This window comes from Eleutherodactylus coqui, chromosome 3 (assembly GCF_035609145.1).
Source record: "Eleutherodactylus coqui strain aEleCoq1 chromosome 3, aEleCoq1.hap1, whole genome shotgun sequence".
Classification (NCBI taxonomy): domain Eukaryota; kingdom Metazoa; phylum Chordata; class Amphibia; order Anura; family Eleutherodactylidae; genus Eleutherodactylus; species Eleutherodactylus coqui.
The window spans coordinates 269,662,692-269,682,355 of record NC_089839.1 but is presented as its reverse complement, the minus strand read 5'-3'; the positions used below and the strand labels follow the sequence as shown (position 1 = coordinate 269,682,355).

Genomic DNA, 19,664 nt, shown 5'->3' with positions numbered 1-19,664 from the left:
ATGCAAATCCACAGTTCTGGTCCGATTTGAGTGAAATTTTGCATGAACGTTCTGCAGCACCAGCGACGAATACTGGCGGAATTAAAGATCGAAAACACGTCCCCTGTAATTTTTGTTGCCAATAACCAACTAGGACTAGGTGATATACCGATGCGCTATACGGCAGTTTTATGAATAGCAGTCCTGAAATATACAAAGTGGCCACAAAAATGAGCACCGGACTGTTATGGAAGCTGTCCAAAAGAAAATTTGTGTTGCCCATAGCAACCAATCCCAGCGCAGCTCTCATTTCGTATACTGCTGAGGTAAAATGAAAGCTGCGCTGTGACTGGTTGCTATGGGCAACACAAATTTTCTTTTGGACAGCTTCCATAACAGTCCGGTGCTCATTTTTGTGGCCACTTTGTATATTTCAGGACTGCTATTCATAAAACTGCCGTATAGCGCATCGGTATATCACCTAGTCCGTTATAGCAGGATCCGTATTACTCTTTTCGGGTTCGCACGTCATGGATATTCCCCGGCAACGTAGAGTACCATATAAGTGAATGGGGTTTAACAAACGCTGTCCACTTACAGGAGAAGCACTCTGCAGCGGGAGTGAGGGCTCCTGCAGACGAGCGTAGGCGTATATACGTCTGATAGAGCGTGACGTGATTGCGCTGTGAAGGGAGCGCTATCATTGTGGCAGCGCTGTTTACTGTCGTTTTTGCGCTATAGGGATGTTTATATCGGGCGGGACACGTCCGCACCGGCTGAGCAGCCTAATTAGTCCCCGGTGTTATAAATGAACACAGCAAAATCATGCAGTTCAGTGCGCAATTTTTTGTAAATCCCCCCATAGACTACTATGGTGCCCCGGGTGCGCAAATGCAAACAAAAATAGAGAAAGTTGCGTATATTTTCACGCTGGTGAAAATGTAGTGCAAAAAACACAGAATGTAAAGGAACCCATTGAAATGAATGGGTTCTGTTGTCTGCGGTTTGCCCGTCTGCAGGAGCCCTACGGCCGGCGTCACACGGACATCTTGGCGTGCACAATGCGCAGTGAATAGAACCCACTGATTTCAAGGGATTTGTTCAAATGCACATATTTTCCGTGCGCATTTTTTGCCAAGCAGGAAACAATACGTAATTCCGCTGAAAAAAGAACACATCTGAAACTAATTAGTCATTTCAATCCGTGCGTTTGTTTGCCGCGCGCAAATGAATATGCCATGCGGGCAGAAAAAGTACAGTAAAATCTACTCGTTCATAGTGCAAAAAAGTTGCGCTAAGGCCTACTACATAATTGCGCTCACGTTCGAAGCCATCTTAATGATGTGATTTTGACATCTTCAGCTCTATTTGTTGTGGCGCTGATTTTGTACTGTGGAATTCATTCATTATAGAGCAGTGGGGGAATTCTGCGGGCAAAATCTGCATCAAAATCCTGGCGCAAATTATAATACAGATTTTGTCACGGATTGAACTTTTTACCATGAAAAAACCCTGGACATCTAAGGGCTCACAGGGCTAAAATCAATGGGTGTTCGTAAATAGGTGCGAAATATGTAGGAAACCTGCATATTTGCTGCTTATTTATGCACAAAATCAGTGCGATTTTGTGCATTCATGTCATGCTCGTAAATATGCTGCATATTCGTAAGGCAACAGCGTATTTTGGCCCGTGAATACGTTGCGTATTTATAGACAGAAATATGCATACGCCCGTGTGAATGCACCCCAAGGGCGGACTCACACGGATGTATTTTCCTGAGTCATTGTGACTGTTCATTTTTGCGTGCATCTTGTTGGGGAAATGCAACGGTTTCCTTCATATGCTGTCGGGCTCCAAATTAAAGAGGTATGATTGACCGGTGAAGAGAACGCAGGCACAGAGACGATGCTATGTGCAAAACATTCTACTTTATTATGCTATATGCTCGTTCTTTATAGTATTTTAAAAAGCGAGCGGCTTTATGCCAAAGACAATTAATATGCATACATAGCAGTTTCTTATCATTTGCCTTCCTTTTTAAAGATGTTAGTCCTTAAGATATTTTCATAATCACATCATTAGTGCATTCTACACAAAACATCTAAGATAAGAAACCCAAAACAGGAAACTGTACTGGGCTGTTTGGCTGAATTATTGTCCTTCAGATAGATATTCAGAGTGAAATTTACCAGCTGTATATCTAGAGTAGAGTTGAAAATCTTAGACACATAAATGTACAAATATATATGTAACTCTTATAACACGTAAGCAAAGGAGAAATCCTGGAGTCTTTAGGCCCATAGCCTTCCCAAATCCCCCATTTGAAACAGTTCATCATGAGAAGAATCCATATTTGTGGTGCGTTCTGGGGTTCTACTCCACCCATGCCGGACTTATTATTACTTCTGTTTATAGTGTGGTTAATAGAGATGAGCGAGCATACTCGGTAAGGCGATTTACTCGAGAGAGCATCGCCTTTTTCGAGTAACTGCTGGCTCGTCCCTGATGATTCGGGGGGGCCGCAGGGGGCGGCACAGAGTGAGAGAGATCTCCCTCCCGATCCCCTCTGCAACCCCCCGCGGCCCCACGAATCTTCAGGGACGAGCCAGCAGTTACTCGAAAAAGGCAATGCTTTCTCGAGTAAATCACCTTACCGAGTATGCTCGCTTATCTCTAGTGGTTAAGCTAAGAGTTTCATCAAGACTCTTTCTGGCATGCCGCAAACATCCCATACATAGAGACATTAAAGAAGGTATATATTGTATGCAGCAACACAACAATATACAAATGTCCACTACCCCGCATAATATCCCAAACTGCCGGAGCCAAGATAGGCTGAACCAGGACCCAAACAACCAATCAAACCATCTCTGAACTTTGTTCTCTTTGATTGTACTATGCTTTGTATTCCCTTTATCTTTTTATGTATGGATTCTGCATTGTTAGTCAAATTAAAACAGCACATGCCCTCAAACTCCTCACACTGGTGATTAAGGCCAGCAGTATATAGTCAATTGTGGCTCTATTCTGCAAGGTGGCCTTTCGTACCCCTTGTACATCTAGAAATAACAAGTCCAGAACTTGAGAAGTAGCATTCAGAGCATGTCACATGCTATTCCATGTATTACTCGCCCATTATATATTGCCAAGCCCCATACTCCCACTATGGAAGCTCCTAGGGCTATTACTTCTAATTACTTAGAAGAGTTGGAGGTGCTTCACAGTTCTCATCCAGTCCTTTTGTCTCTCTCTTACTTCTGTGCAGAGGTTCTGGATTCTGATACATAAAAATACTTAGACGGGACAGTGCACATGATCCTCCTGTAATATTTGCAGGGATGTAGGTATATGTAATATTCCCGCAAGAAAAGACCTAGCCTGTAGGTAACTTGACATGTCTAAAGTGACTAGGACTTTTTTTTTAGTGTTGTTACATTTCATACTGTTGGTCATACTTTGGCATTTTTTTCAGTTACATGATATCATTGAATCAGATGTTGCTGACACCTGGTTGAGTGATATTTGTGCACATTTCCCTATCTCAGACTTGTTGCAGGTGAAGTTATAACAGATTTCTGCTCCCGCCACCTGTCTGACTTGAAACTTGGTCATATTTGCTCATTGGGTATGTTCTACTTGTCTGCACCCTGGACTGTAGTCATAGATATTTACAAAATTCTGGAAATCACTGCCTTCTACCTCAGTGTCATTATGAATAATTGCGAATACACTTTTTAATACTGAAGTTGAAGTAGGTACTGTCAACAGGCTGTTACACAGTATGTCCTCACTGCTCTTAAGATTTGCCATGCACATATTAGTAATATTTAATACATCCCGGGCCAGATATTCCCACTACTCTATAGATGATAGGGTGTGTGAAAGGCCTGGGATACACCCAGCGCAGACATGATGTGTTGCATTATTTCACCTGTGAAGTGTGTACCTCTGTCTGACTCAATCAATTGCCGTACCCCGTACGTGCAGATTACCTCATTCATGAGCTTTTTTGCAGTTACCTGCTTCGTTACCTTGGTAACAGGGTAGACCTCCAACCTGAAAAGACATCAACAAGCACATATTCATATTTCCCAACAGGTGGGAGCTAAATGTAGTCAATTTGCAATCTCTGAAATGGGTAGAGTTGTCTAGGCAAGTGTTTTTGTGGCACCTTTACCTTCTGTCCTGGGTTGCTTATGGCTCAGATCATGCAAGATTGGACAAATGATGCAGCAGCTAAAGAAAATCCAGGGGCCACCTATCCTCGTTCAAGCGTCGACATCATTGCTGCTTTTGATAGGTGCGTCATTCCATGCATCAGCTGGGCCATCGTGGGGTACAGGGACCGTGGTAGGCAAGTTCTGTTGACTGTTCACCTTATGCCGTCTTGTTCTGCTGTTCCCATCTTAGTCCCTTTATCCTTTTATTTCTCGCTGGCTTGTAACTGTAAAGTCCTTATCATTTCAATGTCCAAGTTTTTGTCTCTGACTTGTGCTGTCAGTATCTTCTTTTCTTCTTTCTTCCACAGCTTGAGGGCCGCTCCCTTTGCTGTGAAGTCTGCTAGGGCATTGCCTCTTGCTTCTCCAGGGTCGGCTTTGGTGTGTACTTTTACCTTGAGGACTGCTACTTGGTCTCGTAACAGGAGGGCTTCCATGAGACTCTGCACCACTGCACTATTCTTAATTGGTTGTCCAACTGAAGTAAAAAATTGACTGGCCTTCCATATTGGACCGTAATCATGAGCTATGCCAAATGCATACCTGGAATCAGTGTAAACATTTGCCATCTTACCATCTGCCACTCTACACTCTTCGGTGAGGGCTTTTAATTCCACTTCTTGTGCTGAGACCTGTGAAGCCAGAGCTTTTGCTTTTAGGACATTTTGTTGTGTGACAACTGCATATCCAGTGTGGAATTGGCAATCCTCACCCTGGTATCTGGAGCCATCTACAAAAAGCTCAAAATATGAATTGTCAAGTCTAGTATCAGTAACGGTTTCAAAACCTGCAGTTTCTTGTTACTTTAATGCTAGACAATTATGCTGATGTTCTACTTCAAATAAGTCAGAATCTTGCTGTAAAGAATTTAAAAATAGCTGATCTGTAATTCCTAGATTACCTATGCCACCCCCTCCCCCATTTGAACCGAGATACTCAATTGGAAGAACAGTAGCCAGGTTCAAGGTAGTACAACATTGAAAAGAGATGCTAGAAGACATGAGGAGGGCACATTGTAGCCGGATCTGACAGGCCAGAGATAAATGCTTTTGTGAGCATGCTCTGGATGTCATGAGGGGTGAGGACCACTAGGGGGTAGTCTAGAACTGTAACCTTGTTCCCCTCACGGAGGTCATGGACCATGCAGTAGGTGTCCGGCTGATCTTCTTGTGTCTTTTTTCTTGGCTGGAAAAAGAGGGGTATTCGCGGGAGAACATATCTTGCGCAAAGCCCTCATTTGAACCAAGTCTCCCACTTGTTCCCCAACGGCATTTTCTTGTGGGAAACTGAGAGGATACTGTTTGGCCTGTGGGTGTGTTTCCTGGTTTCAGATATAGCATCATAGGGGGTACATTCAATTTCCCATATGTCTTTCTTGGAGGTAACCCACAATTTCTCAGAACCATTGAAAGCTGAGTTTCTTCAATGGCTGTCAGGACAAACACATGAGCCGTATCCACCAAGAGGGCAAATAATTTGCAAAATTCTTCTGAACTGGCACCTGTGGTCTCAACCCATCCTGATCCATCTGGTGAAAATTTGATAAATGCAGATAGGGCTTGTAAGATGTCAGTGCCAATAACAGAGACAGGAAATAATTTAATTGTGAATTACAACAGGACAGAATAATCCACAAACATCTATCCACATTGGAAATGTTATATACATTAAGCAAATTTATTATTAATCTGATCCTGCCTGCCGTGTCCCATCAAATTTGAGAACAAAATCTTTTCCTTACAGCCCAAGATTCTCACCCCACCCTTCCTTTGTGGACAAGAGAGAGATGACTCATTACATACTTTTACATTTAGCTCCACCCCTTTTGATTCTGCTTCTTGATGCTTTCATTTGAAATTTACATTGTGCACATTCACATCACAAACAAACAATTACTACAGCCCTCCCTATCCACATACTAATGTATTTAACCGCTACCACCTCTCCCTGGAATTCCTGTTATCAGGGAGAGCAGCAAAAATAAGAACTTTCAAACTTTACCTGTTTGTAATACTAGAACTGTGCAACAGATTTCACAGCAACCACTAGTATCACTAATATGTTCCCATAATGGGAACACTCATTTCTCCTACAGGACATTCTCACAGAGAAAACACAAGAGTAACACTATTTAGCAATTATACACACTTCCAACCAATCACAGAACTGACATTTACACAAATAACGGCAAGAATATACCTTAAAATTCCTATATCTTTCCTATTTTTAGTTTCAAGACTCTTTATTCAAGAAGCAAACAAAATAAGTACAGCATTACTGTTTGTTTCACCAAAATTTTCCCTCGCAGGGGATGCTATAGATTATTCAACATATTTCTTAAACTGGTATAATTATCTCTACCTTGTACTTATTATCTCTTCAATTGCGATTGAATTATCTAACTGATATTGTATGTTTATTCATAAATTTTATCCTTCAAACCAATAAACATTAACTACATTCAGCTTAGGTCGTCACTCATTTCTACTCTGAAACCTGTGGTCATCTCTCTTCTTTTTTTTTTTTTTTTCCCCTTTCCCTTCTTTCATGTCCCAGTTGGTGTTTTTAGGTCGACTGGCGGACGTGTCGGAATCCTGGTATATCTACCATGTTTATCCATGGTTCCCAAATCTCCCCGTATTTTTCTAGTGTGTCCGTCCCTATTGCATGTAATCTTTCATATAGTGCAATCCGGGAGACCCTTTCCATAACCTCCTGAAAGGACAAAGTTCTTTGCTTCCATCTGGAAGCGATATGAATTCTCGCCGCCATACAGATCACCTGGATCAGCTTATGTGCCCTGTATCTGACACCCGGTTGTCGGTCGCCGAGGAGAAGCACTGTTGGAGACCTGTGCAGGGGACCTATAAATAGTCTCTGTCTCTGTATGAGCCTATGAACCTGTGCCCATAGCCTCTTCACTACTGGGCATGTCCACCAAACATGGACTTGGGTGCCTACCTCCGCACAGCCTCTAAAGCAGAGGGGTGAGACTGATTGGTAAATGTGGTGTAGTCTACTCGGTACCAGGTGGGTTCGGTGGAGGATCTTTATGGATGTCTCCATCAGGGACACCTGTTGGCTCCCCCTTGCAATTGTCTCGCAACACTGCCTCCATTTTTCCGGCGCCATGTCTATATTCAAATCCTTTTCCCATTTTTCCATATATGGTAATCTTCCCTCCCCATCTGGTGTGTTCAGAATATTATAGATCAGGGCCAAGAAGCCCTTTCTCATTGGGTCCCTCAGACACATTCTCTCAAATGTGGTCAAGTCTGGGAAGGTCTGTGGAAGCTTGAGTGAGTTCAAAAAATGGTAGACTTGATTTATTCTGAAATTTTCCGATGTGGGGGGATTGAATTTAGTTTTAAATTGGCTTATCGTCAGTAGCCTTGAATTTTCTACCAAGTGGTGTACATTTGTAACTTCGTTTATTTTCCACCATTGGAAGTGCACTAGATCTTTACTAGGAGGGAACTTTTAGTTTGTTATTATTGGTATTAGTCTGGATGGGCTAGTTGACAGTTTATGCTTGTGTCTAGTCTCTCTTCATATCTGCATTGAGTGATATGAGAGGGGGGTCTTCTCCAAAAGATTTGCCTTTATATTACTTCTAGAACAGGTCAGTTCCCTGGGGGTGTAAGGGTATAGTTTGGCCTCCTCTATGCTGACCCAGAGGGGTGCTTTTGCTCCCCCAAGGGTTTCAATCCACTGTGTTAGTCTCGCCGCTGTATAGTATTTCTTTAAATTAGGGACCGAGAGTCCTCCCCGACTCTTGTGATGGTACATGATTTTATTTTTTATTCTATGCCGCTTGTTAGCCCATATAAACTTGAAGATGCGTTTCTGAAAATTGTTGAGTACCTCATTCGGGATGGGGATAGGGAGGGTTCGGAATAAATATAGTATTCGTGGCAGAGTATTCATCTTTATCGCATGTATCCTGCCTATCCATGAGAGCATTGGATCATCCCATTTATCTAGTTCCGCAGTTAGTTTTTTTTATTAGGGGGGGGGGGTAATTACATTTGTATAATGTGGAAAGTGAGGGGGTCAGGTTAATTCCCAGATATGGAATGTATTGGAGCTGTTGTTTGAAGCCAAAGTTTAAATCTATTCATTTTATTAGTGGTGAGGGTGTGTTTATATGGGATATGTCGCTTTTATCCGCATTTACTTTTAGTCCCGTCAGGCTTGCCCATTTATCCAGTAGGTTCATTAAATTAGGTAGCAATATTAGGGGTTGGGTGATTGTAAGCAACATGTCATCTGCAAACATGCTCAGTTTATATTCATTGCTTCCGAGAGCAACTCCTCTTATGTTTGGGTTCTTTCTTATGGCGATTGCTAGTGGCTCCATGGCAAGTGCAAAAAGTTCCGGGGAAAGCGGGCATCTCTGCCGGGTGCCTCGCTTGATTGGAATTGGGTTTCTTTAGTGGTTGGTAGTTTAAGTAGGGTGGTTGGTAGGGAATATAGAGATTTTATTGCCTGTAGGAATTCTCCCTCAAAGCCCATCCGTCCCAGCAGTTTAAAAAGATAGTCCCAGGATAAGGAATCAAAAGTCTTCTCAATGTCCAGCGCTAGAAGGGTAAGCTGGCTGTTGTTCCTCTGGGCTTGATCTATGATGTTTAGAACCTTTCGGATGTTGTCCGGTGCTTGTCTCTGTGGGATGAAACCTACCTGATCCTTATGTACTAATTTAGGGAGGAGTTGGTTTAATCGTTTTGCTAATATGCTAGTGAAAATTTTGTAATCCAAATTTAGGAGTGTTATCGGCCTGTAGTTTTTCAGGGACAACGGATCTTTATTTGCTTTGGGTATTACTGTGAGGTTAGAGTTGAGGAATTCTTTTGGTGGGGTTTGGCCTTCCATTATGGTTTGGAGCATTTCTCTTAGGGGCCCAATTAGTGAGTCTTTGTATTTTTTATAATATATGGCTGTAAGACCGTCCGGGCCTGGAGCTTTTCCCGGTTTTAAATTATCTATGGCTTCTGCTATTTCTTCGTTAGAGATGGTGATGTTTAGTACATCCCTCTGCTCATTAGAGATAACGGGGATTGGAAGTGCCTCCAGAAATTCGTTCCCTTGGCTTTCGCTTCCTCCTTTATGCTCCTGGTAGAGGGAGGTGTAAAAATTGGTGAATATGTCATAAATTTTATTCGGGTTTGTTGTTGTATTGCTATGAGGGTTATAGAGTTTGAATATAGAGTTGAGTCTCTGAGTATCACGCAGTTTTGCGGCGAGCAATCTATCCGGTTTATTGGCGAATTTGTAGTATTTGTATTTGGTCCATTGTAGCGCCCTCTCTACTTTCTCAGATAGCAGGGTGTTTAATTGTAGTTTGATGTCTCTTATTTCTTTTGTGGTTGCTCGTGAGGGATTGCGTTGGTTAAGGTCTTCCAAAAGGAACAACCTTCTCTCCAGCGCTTGGAAAGCTTTTGATTTTTCTTTCCTTTTCTGGGAGGAAAGCTGAATTAGTTGGCCTCGAATGTATGCTTTGTGAGATAGCCAGACCCATTGCGGCTTGGCTTCTGGGCCCTTATTGAGGTCAAAGAATTCCGAGATTTGGCTTGTGATTTTATTTGAGCTAATTGGGTCTTTCACTAGTGTCTCATTTAGCCTCCATCTATATGTGTTCTTTGCTATTTTCCCCAAGTCTATTTCGCACATTACCAGGTCATGGTCCGACCACGCACATGGGAGATGTCTGGTGGTCGTGAGTTGGGGTAAGAGCGATGTTGAGGTCAAGACGTAGTCAAGTCTTGAATATATCTGGTTAGGCGCGGAAAAAAAGGTGTACCCCCTATCTTTGCCTCGTATCTCCCTCCAGGAGTCCGCTAATCTATGTTGTTCTAGTTTGTTTTCCCATTCTTTTCTCTGTTTGGCGGAGAATCTGTCTGGGGTGTTGCTTGACCTATCTAGTGTCCCGTGAAAAGAGAAGTTAAAGTCCCCAGCCCACAGTACCCTGTGATGTGGAAATCGCGCTAACTGGTTTGCTACTCTTTTCATCGTGGGCCAAGGGTTCTCCGATGGGGCATACATATTGACTATTAATAAAGGTTGTTCCTGTAGTAGACCCCATGTGAGACAATATCTGCCCTCCTGATCACTCTCCGATTGGATCTCCTGAAGGGGGAACGAGTTGTGCAAAAGTGTCATTACGCCTCTGTGTTTCTTACTAGCTGCGGCTGAAAAGCTTCTGGTGTAGTTCCGATCAATGTATCTAGGAGCCGAATTGTGGGAGAAATGCATCTCCTGTATACATATTATTTCTGGTTTGTGTTTGGCATATGTCATGAGGGCCTTTCTCCTTTTGCCTGGGGAGTTAAATCCTCTTACATTATGTGAGATTAAGAATACCATTTGTTGGCCTGGTCTAGGCTCGCTAAGATGTTTTCATCAGGGGTTTTCCCTCTGAACCTCTGTAGTCCTCCAGTCTGACCTTTTTTCTGAGTGACGACCTGTGGTCTGAAATCAATATTATTAACAAACAAACTTTCAAACAAAGCAACTTTTTCCCATTGACTTTGGGGAGTCAATAGTGTGTAACTCAACTTACAATTAACTAGGGTCCTCAGACCCTTTTGGCCAGAGAGTGGATTTACTTCACCCTTCAGCGATTCGTCCATCTCTGAAAAACTCAACAACTAGTAAACCATCGTTGGGCCTAGGCATCATATTAGGTAACTGGCGATATAGCTCGCAACATTAATATATCCATTTTGTTTCGTTTCCCCATCCTGTGAGGGCAATCACCCTTGTTTACTCTCCTCGAAGCTATCCCCGACCCACCCCTGACAGACTCTCAGACCTGGGGTCTTTTATCTTTAACTAGCTTACCCGTCGCGCGTTGCTGCGAAGACAGACAGACATACATTCGTTTTTATATAGCTAGATAACAACCAATCACAGCGCAGCTTTTTTAGGTTACCTCAGTGGTATAATATATAACAACCAATCACAGCGCAGCTTTCATGTTACCTCAGCTTTATAATATATAACACCCAATCACAGCGCAGCTTATATGTTACCTCAGCAGTATAAAATATAACAACCAATCACAGTGCAGCTTTCATGTTACGTCAGCAGTAAGAGAAATAACAACCAATCACAGCCCAACTTTTATTCTGTCTCAGCAATATAAAAAATAGCAACGAATTACAGCGCAGCATTCATTTTACCTCAGCGGTATAATATATAGCAACCAATCACAGCACAGCTTTTATTTTACCTCAGCATTCTCAATATCCAGGAATTGTCTTGTGATACGTTCGGCGGATGCATCATTTTGTAGTTGAACACGCATCCCGTTGCTCATAATGCCTTTTGCTTTTGTGCTTGAGATGGAAATCAAACGATGTTTGTCTGGGGGGGGGGGGCATAACTGTCGACGACGCTCGCACGCGCGCGCGCCACCTATCGTAGGATACATGTACTATGCCAGTAATCTTCCCAGGAGTGTACTCAACAACTTCCCATTAACTTTTCCTATTTATGACATAATCAATGCTCGTGCCAAATTTCAAGTTTCTATTACATTGGGAAGCGAGAAAATTCGAATCCGTACATAAAATGTGGACGCCAATTGTTTTGCGCTTAAAATTGAATAATCGAGTTGGGACCCATTAACTTTTCCTATTTATGACATAATCAATGCGCGTGCCAAATTTCAAGTTTCTATTACATTGGGAAGCGAGAGAATTCGATTCCGTACGTAAAATTTGGACGCTAATTCTTTTGCGCATAGAATTGAATAATCGAGTTGGGACCAATTAGCTTTTCCTATTTATGACATATTCAATGCTCGTGCCAAATTTCGAGTTTCTATGACATTGAGAAGCGAGAAAATTAGATTCCGTACGTAAAATTTGGACGCTAATTCTTTTGCGCATAGAATTGAATAATTGAGTTGGGACCCATTAGCGTTTCCTATTTGTGACATATTCAATGCCCGTGCCAAATTTCGAGTTTCTATGTGAGAAAATTACATTCCGTACGCAAAATTTGGACGCTAACTCTTTTGCGCATAGAATTAGATAACCGAGTTGGTTCCCATTAGCTTTTCCTATTTATGACATAATCAATGCTTGTGCCAAATTTCACGTTTCTATGACACCGGAAAGTGAGAAAATTACATTCCGTACGTAAAATTTGGACGCTAATTCTTTGGCGCATAGAATTGAATAATCGAGTTGGGACCGATTAGCGTTTCCTATTTATGACATATTCAATGCCTGTGCCAAATTTCATTTTTCTATGACATTGGGAAGCGAGAAAATTAGATTCCGTACGTAAAATTTGGACGCTAATTCTTTTGCGCATAGAATTGAATAATCGAGTTGGGACCCATTAGCTTTTCCTATTTATAACATATTGAATGCCCGTGCCAAATTTCAAGTTTCTATGTGAGAAAATTACATTCCGTACGTAAAATTTGGACGCTAATTCTTTTGCGCATAGAATTGAATAATCGCATTGGGACCCATTAGCTTTTCCTATTTATGACATATTCAATGCCCGTGCCAAATTTCAAGTTTCTATGTGAGAAAATTACATTCCGTATGTAAAATTTGGACGCTAATTCTTTTGCGCATAGAATTGAATAATCGCATTGGGACCCATTAGCTTTTCCTATTTATGACATATTCAATGCCCGTGCCAAATTTCAAGTTTCTATGTGAGAAAATTAGATTCCGTATGTAAAATTTGGACGCTAATTCTTTGGTGCATAGAATTGAATAATCAAGTTGGGACCCATTAGCGTTTCCTATTTATGACATAATCAATGGTCGTGCCAAATTTCAAGTTTCTATGACATCGCGAAGTGAGAGAATTAGTGGCAGTGATGGAAATCGAACGATCTACGTGGGGGGGCGCAATTGTCGACTACGCTCGCACGCGCGCCATTTATCGTAGGATAGTTTTACTATGCCTATAATCTTCCCAGGAGTGTACTCAACAACTTCCCAAAGTTTCATGGCGATCGGATGAATGGTGTAGTAGCGCATAAAGGACAAACACACAGACAGACAGACAGACAGACACGCATACATTCAATTTTATATATATAGATGTGTGTTCTCTTCTTCAAAGTCTCATCCAGCGTCCCCCCCCCCTACCGGAAGTCAGGAGTGGCGATGGTGAAAGTCCCAGGTAGCTATTATACTTTGCCGTCCCCGGGTTCAAGGTTGGTGGGGGCCGTTGCTTCTTGAGGCGCGGTCTCGTGGTCTCGGCCTGTCTTGTCTCGGGTGTGGAGTAAGCCAGGAGCGTCTGGGACGAGGGCGCGCTCTCCCCTCCTCCTGTGTTCTTTCGACTGTGATCTGCACTCTTTCCAGAGCCTCATAGGCCTCGTTTAGGGTTTTCGCTGCATACGATCTACCTTGGTTTTGGAAAATGATCGCAAAAGGAAATGCCCATTTGTATCTTACGTTAGCCGAAATTAGAGCTTGGGTGATTGGCCGGAAGGCTCTCCGTTTTGCCAATGTTGAGGGAGCGATGTCCGCATAAAGTTGGACTGTGGGAGACATCCCTGGGAGTGGAGCGAGGTCTCTTGCTGCTGTCAGGAGCTGGTCCCTCACCTCGCTATAATGCAGCTTGAGCACCACATCCCTGGGCAGCTCAGGGATCAGGGGTTTGGCCAACGCCCTATGGATTCGGTCGATTCTAAGAGATGCCTGGTCGATCTGGGGCAGAAGTGCCGAGAAGAGATTTATCACAGTTTCTTTCAAAGCTGTAATTGACTCTGGTAGGCCTCTTATTCTAATGTTCGATCGTCGGGATCTGTTTTCGAGATCCTCAAATTTGGCCTCCAGCTGGTCGTATTTGGTCTCTAGATCAGTTATGTAGTTGCGATCAGTTTCGAGAGCGTCAATTATATCATCCGTTTTCTTTTCTAGTTCGTCAGTCCTCTGCCCCAGATCCCGAATCTGTTCGGTGAAATCTTTCACTGCTGCAGAGAGTTCTGTTCTGAAGATATTTGTCATCTTTTCTGTCATTTTTTCTAGCAGCTTGGGGAGGTCTGTGGTGTCTTGTCTGGTCTCCATCGCGTCTTCTTCTGCGTCGACTTCTGAGGGGGTTCTGGATGTAGTGGGGGTGGGTGAGTCCGTACGCGGCTGAGATGTGAACATGTTCATTATAGTGCCTTTGGATGGGGTTTTCGCTGATTTACCTTTGGGTTTGGTCATGCTTCTTAGCTGGTTGGGTGATTACTCCAAAGGATACTGCTGTGTTTTGAGCTGAAAATCTTACAGCATGATGCAGGTGGCCCGATGGAGCAGGGGCTAGGGGTTCATTATCCCGTGAATCTAGCTCCGCTTAAGCATTGAGTGGGGACTTGTAGCTGTGCAGGAGGTTGGTGCCCACACTTTTGCGGATGCTGGAAGGCTGGAACCCGATAATATATTGGCACTAACAGTCTGCTGTGGGTTATTTGCGGTCGCCCCTTGGATTTTGTTTGCTGGGGGGGGGCGGAGGGTCCCCTGTGTTGGCGTGTTGGCGTTGGGGGCCTACAGCTGTGTGTGGTCTGCTGGGGTTGTAGCTGCCTTTCTTTTAGAGGCGAATGGGGTCTTTGGGATCACCTGCTGGGCTTCACTGTGCCCCTTGCAGGCCTTACTATAAATCCTGCTGCAGCTTTCTCCTGTAGAGTTATGGTGGTGGTGGGGGGATCTTCCTCCTCTCCTCGGGTGTTCGCAGGGCCCCTGCGGCCGTAATAAGCTCAGTTCTGGCCGGGTGGGGGGTGAGGGGAGGTCCCCTTTAACCACTGCCTATCCCCCCTTGCAGTCTCTTGTCTCCCCGCCGGGTCCTCACTCGTACCCCCTGTCTGCCAGGCACTATCTCACCCCTCTTCCTTCCGCTCTCTTCACTCCCCTCAGCAGCGGTGTCAGGGCCCCTCGGTCTTCTCCGCTTTCTCTCCACCACGCTGCCGACTCTAACTTCTTCCTGGGTGCCGCTGGTCCTCCTCCCGATGTGCTGGGTAGGTGTTGCTGTCTCGGCGCTTCTCCCCTTCACTTCCGGTCACGCGTCTCTCCCCACTTTAGGCCGCGGCTTCAGGCCCGCCCGCAGGCCGCGATCCGCTCCGGTGCCGATCCGAGCTCAAGTGGGCTCTAAATGTGCCCCTCGGTCTGGGGATACGGACCGCTGGGTTCCCGGTCCCCTCACTTCCATGCAGTGCTCGGGATTCTTCCCGTTTGTCGGCCTCTGTGGAGGAGCGCTGGGACCTGCGTCTGGTCTCCTCTCCTGCTAGGCCACGCCCCCTCTTTCCTATTTTTAAGACAGTATAATTCACTTGATTTATTACAGGTTTCTATTCCATTCACAGAAGCGAGTACCCCTGCAACATTTTGCAAGGTCAATCACACTCAACTCCCCCTATCCCTTCTGTTCACTGTTAAACATTCTTCTATCTTTTCTTAACTCATTTTTTACCAGTTTTTTTTTTTTTTGTTGTTTTATATATATATATATATATATATATATATATATATTGCTGTCTGCTATCTTTTGATAGCAGACACTTGTATGAAGGGGACTAAGACGTACAACAAAAATCAGATTACATAACATCAAGACACACAAGACAAACAGTAGTGGTTATTTGTCACACATTTGTCCACAGATTCTGCAAGAACTTGCTTCATGTCATAGGGGGGACACAGATTATAAAAGGATTCCCTTTTGTCTGATAACCCATTACTCCCATATCTATACTTGTCTTAATCCAACTGTCCAACATATCTCCCAATCCATTACTATTCTTATCCAACCTCCGTGACTATCTCTGAATCTTTCCCAAACTTGCTGATCTAAGACTCCCTTCCCCCCAAATGCCTGCTTTTCTCAACAGCTAACTATATCCTTTCCCTGCAGCTTGTTTATCTCCCCTCTCCTCTGCTATTTCTTTGGTTGTTTTCCATATAGGTGTACCCTTGCCCTGTACGTTTCCCATATTGTCTGTCCTTGGTGTGCTATACTTCCGTCCCCTCTTATTTCTTCTCTGACTCTATTTTCCCTTCTTTTACAAAATAAGATTTTCCCGGGAGCTACTATTGAAAGTTAGTCTTGTTCTACCTAGGCTTCTTTCAACCCTTTGGTACCTATTTAGAGGTCAGTAAGGGCGCTATACCGCTTATCGCTACCTTCTACAATACCCAGACTAGGAATAGTACATATAAGCAATTACCAACAGCAAAACAAATACCTTCCCACTCAAGCAACATATCAGCCCATCTGGGTTCTTATGGACTCGAGGACTTACAAGGAAGCATGCACGCCTACCCTCAGACTGGAAAAGGATTAACCAAGAAGCACAGACCAGGTTGTGTCTTACCGTACAGCGTTGTTTTTCAGTCTGTGGTTTCGGGCTGCTCCCTCCCACTCATGTTCCGAGAGTCGGGGTACAATGATCGTCCTTTGAAATCTTTCTGCTTGTATCCTGCTTCTTCTATATCTCTACTTACTTTTAGCCAACTATTCAACATGTCCCGTAATCCCTTATCTCTTACCCATCCCGCATGGCTTTTGGCAAACCTGTTCCAATGCTATGGGTCTAGTGCTCCTGTCTCCTGATACCCCTCCCGCTCTAACAATTTAGTACATCCTTTACCTACTGCGTCCTTGCCTTCTCTTTATTCCACTATTTCCCTTGCAGTCTTCCATACCTTATCCTTTTTACCAGCAATATTGCCCATGGCTGGTGGCTTATGTACACCAAGAGGCTTATTGTTTTTATGCGTTCATACACATAAAACAATCCCCTGGCCGCTGCAACACACAGTAAAACTGCAGAGGCCCCTTTCCAGACTCAGTGCCCTGGCAGCAGGGACTTCCTTACTGCGTTGCTGATCTGATATATCTGGTAATGTGGGACACAGAGATTTATATTTGTGCCCTAGAGGTCAGGTTTCACAAATCAGTTCAGCTTATCTCAATCACTTACTCATATGCAAACAATCACTCCATGAAGACAGAACAGAAGCATACCATGGTCTGTTTGATTTTACTTTCCTATTCTTCCAGCCTTCACCCTTTTCCCCTCCTGCCTCTACTACTTCTCTTATGCCTATAAGAGAATTCTATCAGGGGTTCCTTCTTTTTCCCTTGTCAGGACCGGCGGCTTGTGGGTCCTCTGTGCCCTCGCCGCCGGTCCTGTCTCTCGGGCGGCTGCCATGCGACGCAGGGAGCCCCGGTCCTTGTCACCTCCCCTGGCCACTGGGCTCCTCCTTGCTGCCAGGTTGCTAGGGACGTGGCGGGGACTGCCCCGCACCGCATCCTCGGCACCATGGCAACCCAACACGCTTCTGCTCTGCCTCCTGCAGTGCTGGGGGATGGTTCTCCAGCACGCTTGGCTGTACTTGGCTTCTGTCAGACTCCCCGTCCCAATCAGCTGATGGGGCGGGAGTTCTGACAGGATTTAAACCTGCCCATGTCTGCGTTCCTGTGCCAGTGTAATTTTGGTCTTCCTGCTACACCTGCGTACTTTGTGTTTGACTCCTGACTTTGACTCCCAGTTTTTGGACCTGACGTTGCCTTTTGCCTGACCCTCTTGTACTGCGTACCCTCTTGTTGCCGACCCGGATAGTCTTATTCGCCTTGCTGTTTGTTCCAGTGTCTGTCTGTTCGTAGTCCCAGTGTTCCCCTTCATGGGTGAGTGTAGGGACCATCTCCCTGGGGCTTAGTCCAGGAGGGCAAGTAGGTAGAGACAGGGGTTGCGGGTATTTTCAAAGACCTCCAAGATTCCCGGACCCCGAGTCCTGACATCCCTTTCTTGTGGGGTCCTCAGTTTGCACCGTTCCGTTCAAAGGTCGGTTAAAGGGTTGAATGGTTAGTCACCATACTTTGACTTTCCCCATATTTTACAGGCTAACCATAGGAGGAAACAAAACCAGAAACAAAAAACCCACTATCATTTAAATCTGTTCCCACCCAAACAGCTTACTCAGTCCGTCATGTAGGTTCTATAAAGAACTCGAAGACTTATAAGAAAGGCATGGATATCTTACCTCCGGACAAAGAAAGGAGAGCACCTACAAAGCACGGATGTGAATGTGGCAAAATAATGTCTTACCTTACTGCGCAAATTTGTTGATCCTTTGTTCCAGGTGACTACTTATCCCATCTGGGTCTAGAGGTACGGGGTGCAGTTAAACCTTCCTATGGCTAGTTCAAGCCCCACATTTGGGCGCCAAGTTTTGTTAGGAAAATTCAACGGTTTCTATGATCAGCCAATCACAGGCAGCACTTAGCTGTCAGCCAATGAATGGCTGAGGGCTGTATTTGATTGGCTGAGCACTCAGCCAATCAGATGCAGCCCTTTCAGCAGGCGGGGATTTTAAATCCCCACCTGCTGAAACAGACTCAGAGCAGTAGAGGGAGAAGACAGGCTGGACGCGTCTGAGCCCCGGCAGCTGCAGAGAGGTGAGTATATATATTTTTTATACTTTCTAGGGAGGATTTCCAGGGAATGGCTTATATTTAAAGCCCTTCCCCAAAAATCTTGGGCTGCCCCAAATGCTTGCCGGCAGCCCATTGCTTTTAATGGGACTGCAGAAGTGCCGGTCCAATTGAAAGCAATGGGAGAACATCGCGATCCTCTGCCACAGCTGTGGCAGGGGATTCTTTACTCCCCGCGGGGAGTCTCCTTGTCACTGAACACTGACAGTGCTGTCACAGTGTTCAGTGACAAGGGGACTCCCCGCTGAGGGGACATTGACGCGCACCATGGACCTATGGTGCATGCATGTCCTATGTTTTGCAGGTACGTGCATTTGTGAACACACCATAGAGAACAAATGGTTTTAATAGGAGCGTTTTTTTGTGTGCACAATTGTACGCACATAAACACGCTCGTGTGAATCCACCCTGTTATGGTGAATCTGCAAATATATATATTTTTTTACAGTTTACTATATTTAAAAAAATATATAATTTTTAGTGAAAAATGTTTTTGGCTGAGTGAGGTTTTCTTGTTTTAACCCCTTAGTGACGAAGCCTGTTTGCGCCTTAGTGACGGAGCCAAATTTTGGAAATCTGACATGTGTCACTTAACATATCATAACTCCGTGAAGGCTTTACATATCCAAGTGATTCTGATCTTGTTGTACTTCATTTAGGTGGTAAAAATAGACCCATAGAATTTGTGTATATTTATTAAAAACCCCCAAAACATACTGTGCAAATATTTGCTCAGATATATATTTCCATCTGTTCATTTTATTCTGAATGCACGTTTGAAAAACGTTAGTTTTTTTTAACCATTTAGGAGACATACAAATTTAACATAACTTATCAACATTTTAAGGAACGCTTTAGTTTCCGGCACCAATCCAAGATTGTAAAGGCTCATAGGTGTCAGAATTATAGATAACCCCACAAATGACCCCATTTTAAAAACTACACCCCTTAGTGTATTCACTGAGGGGGGTCAGGTGTATTTTGACCCCACAGTTTCTTTTCAGGAATTAATGCAATTT

At 44.0% G+C, this 19,664-nt stretch overlaps 1 protein-coding gene across 1 annotated transcript in view; it reads right to left on the bottom strand.

The window, feature by feature from the left end:
* AXDND1 (axonemal dynein light chain domain containing 1) overlaps positions 1–19,664 on the bottom strand; it is a 563,032-nt gene that overhangs the window by 59,421 nt on the left and 483,947 nt on the right. The gene's annotated exons all lie outside the window — the stretch shown is intronic.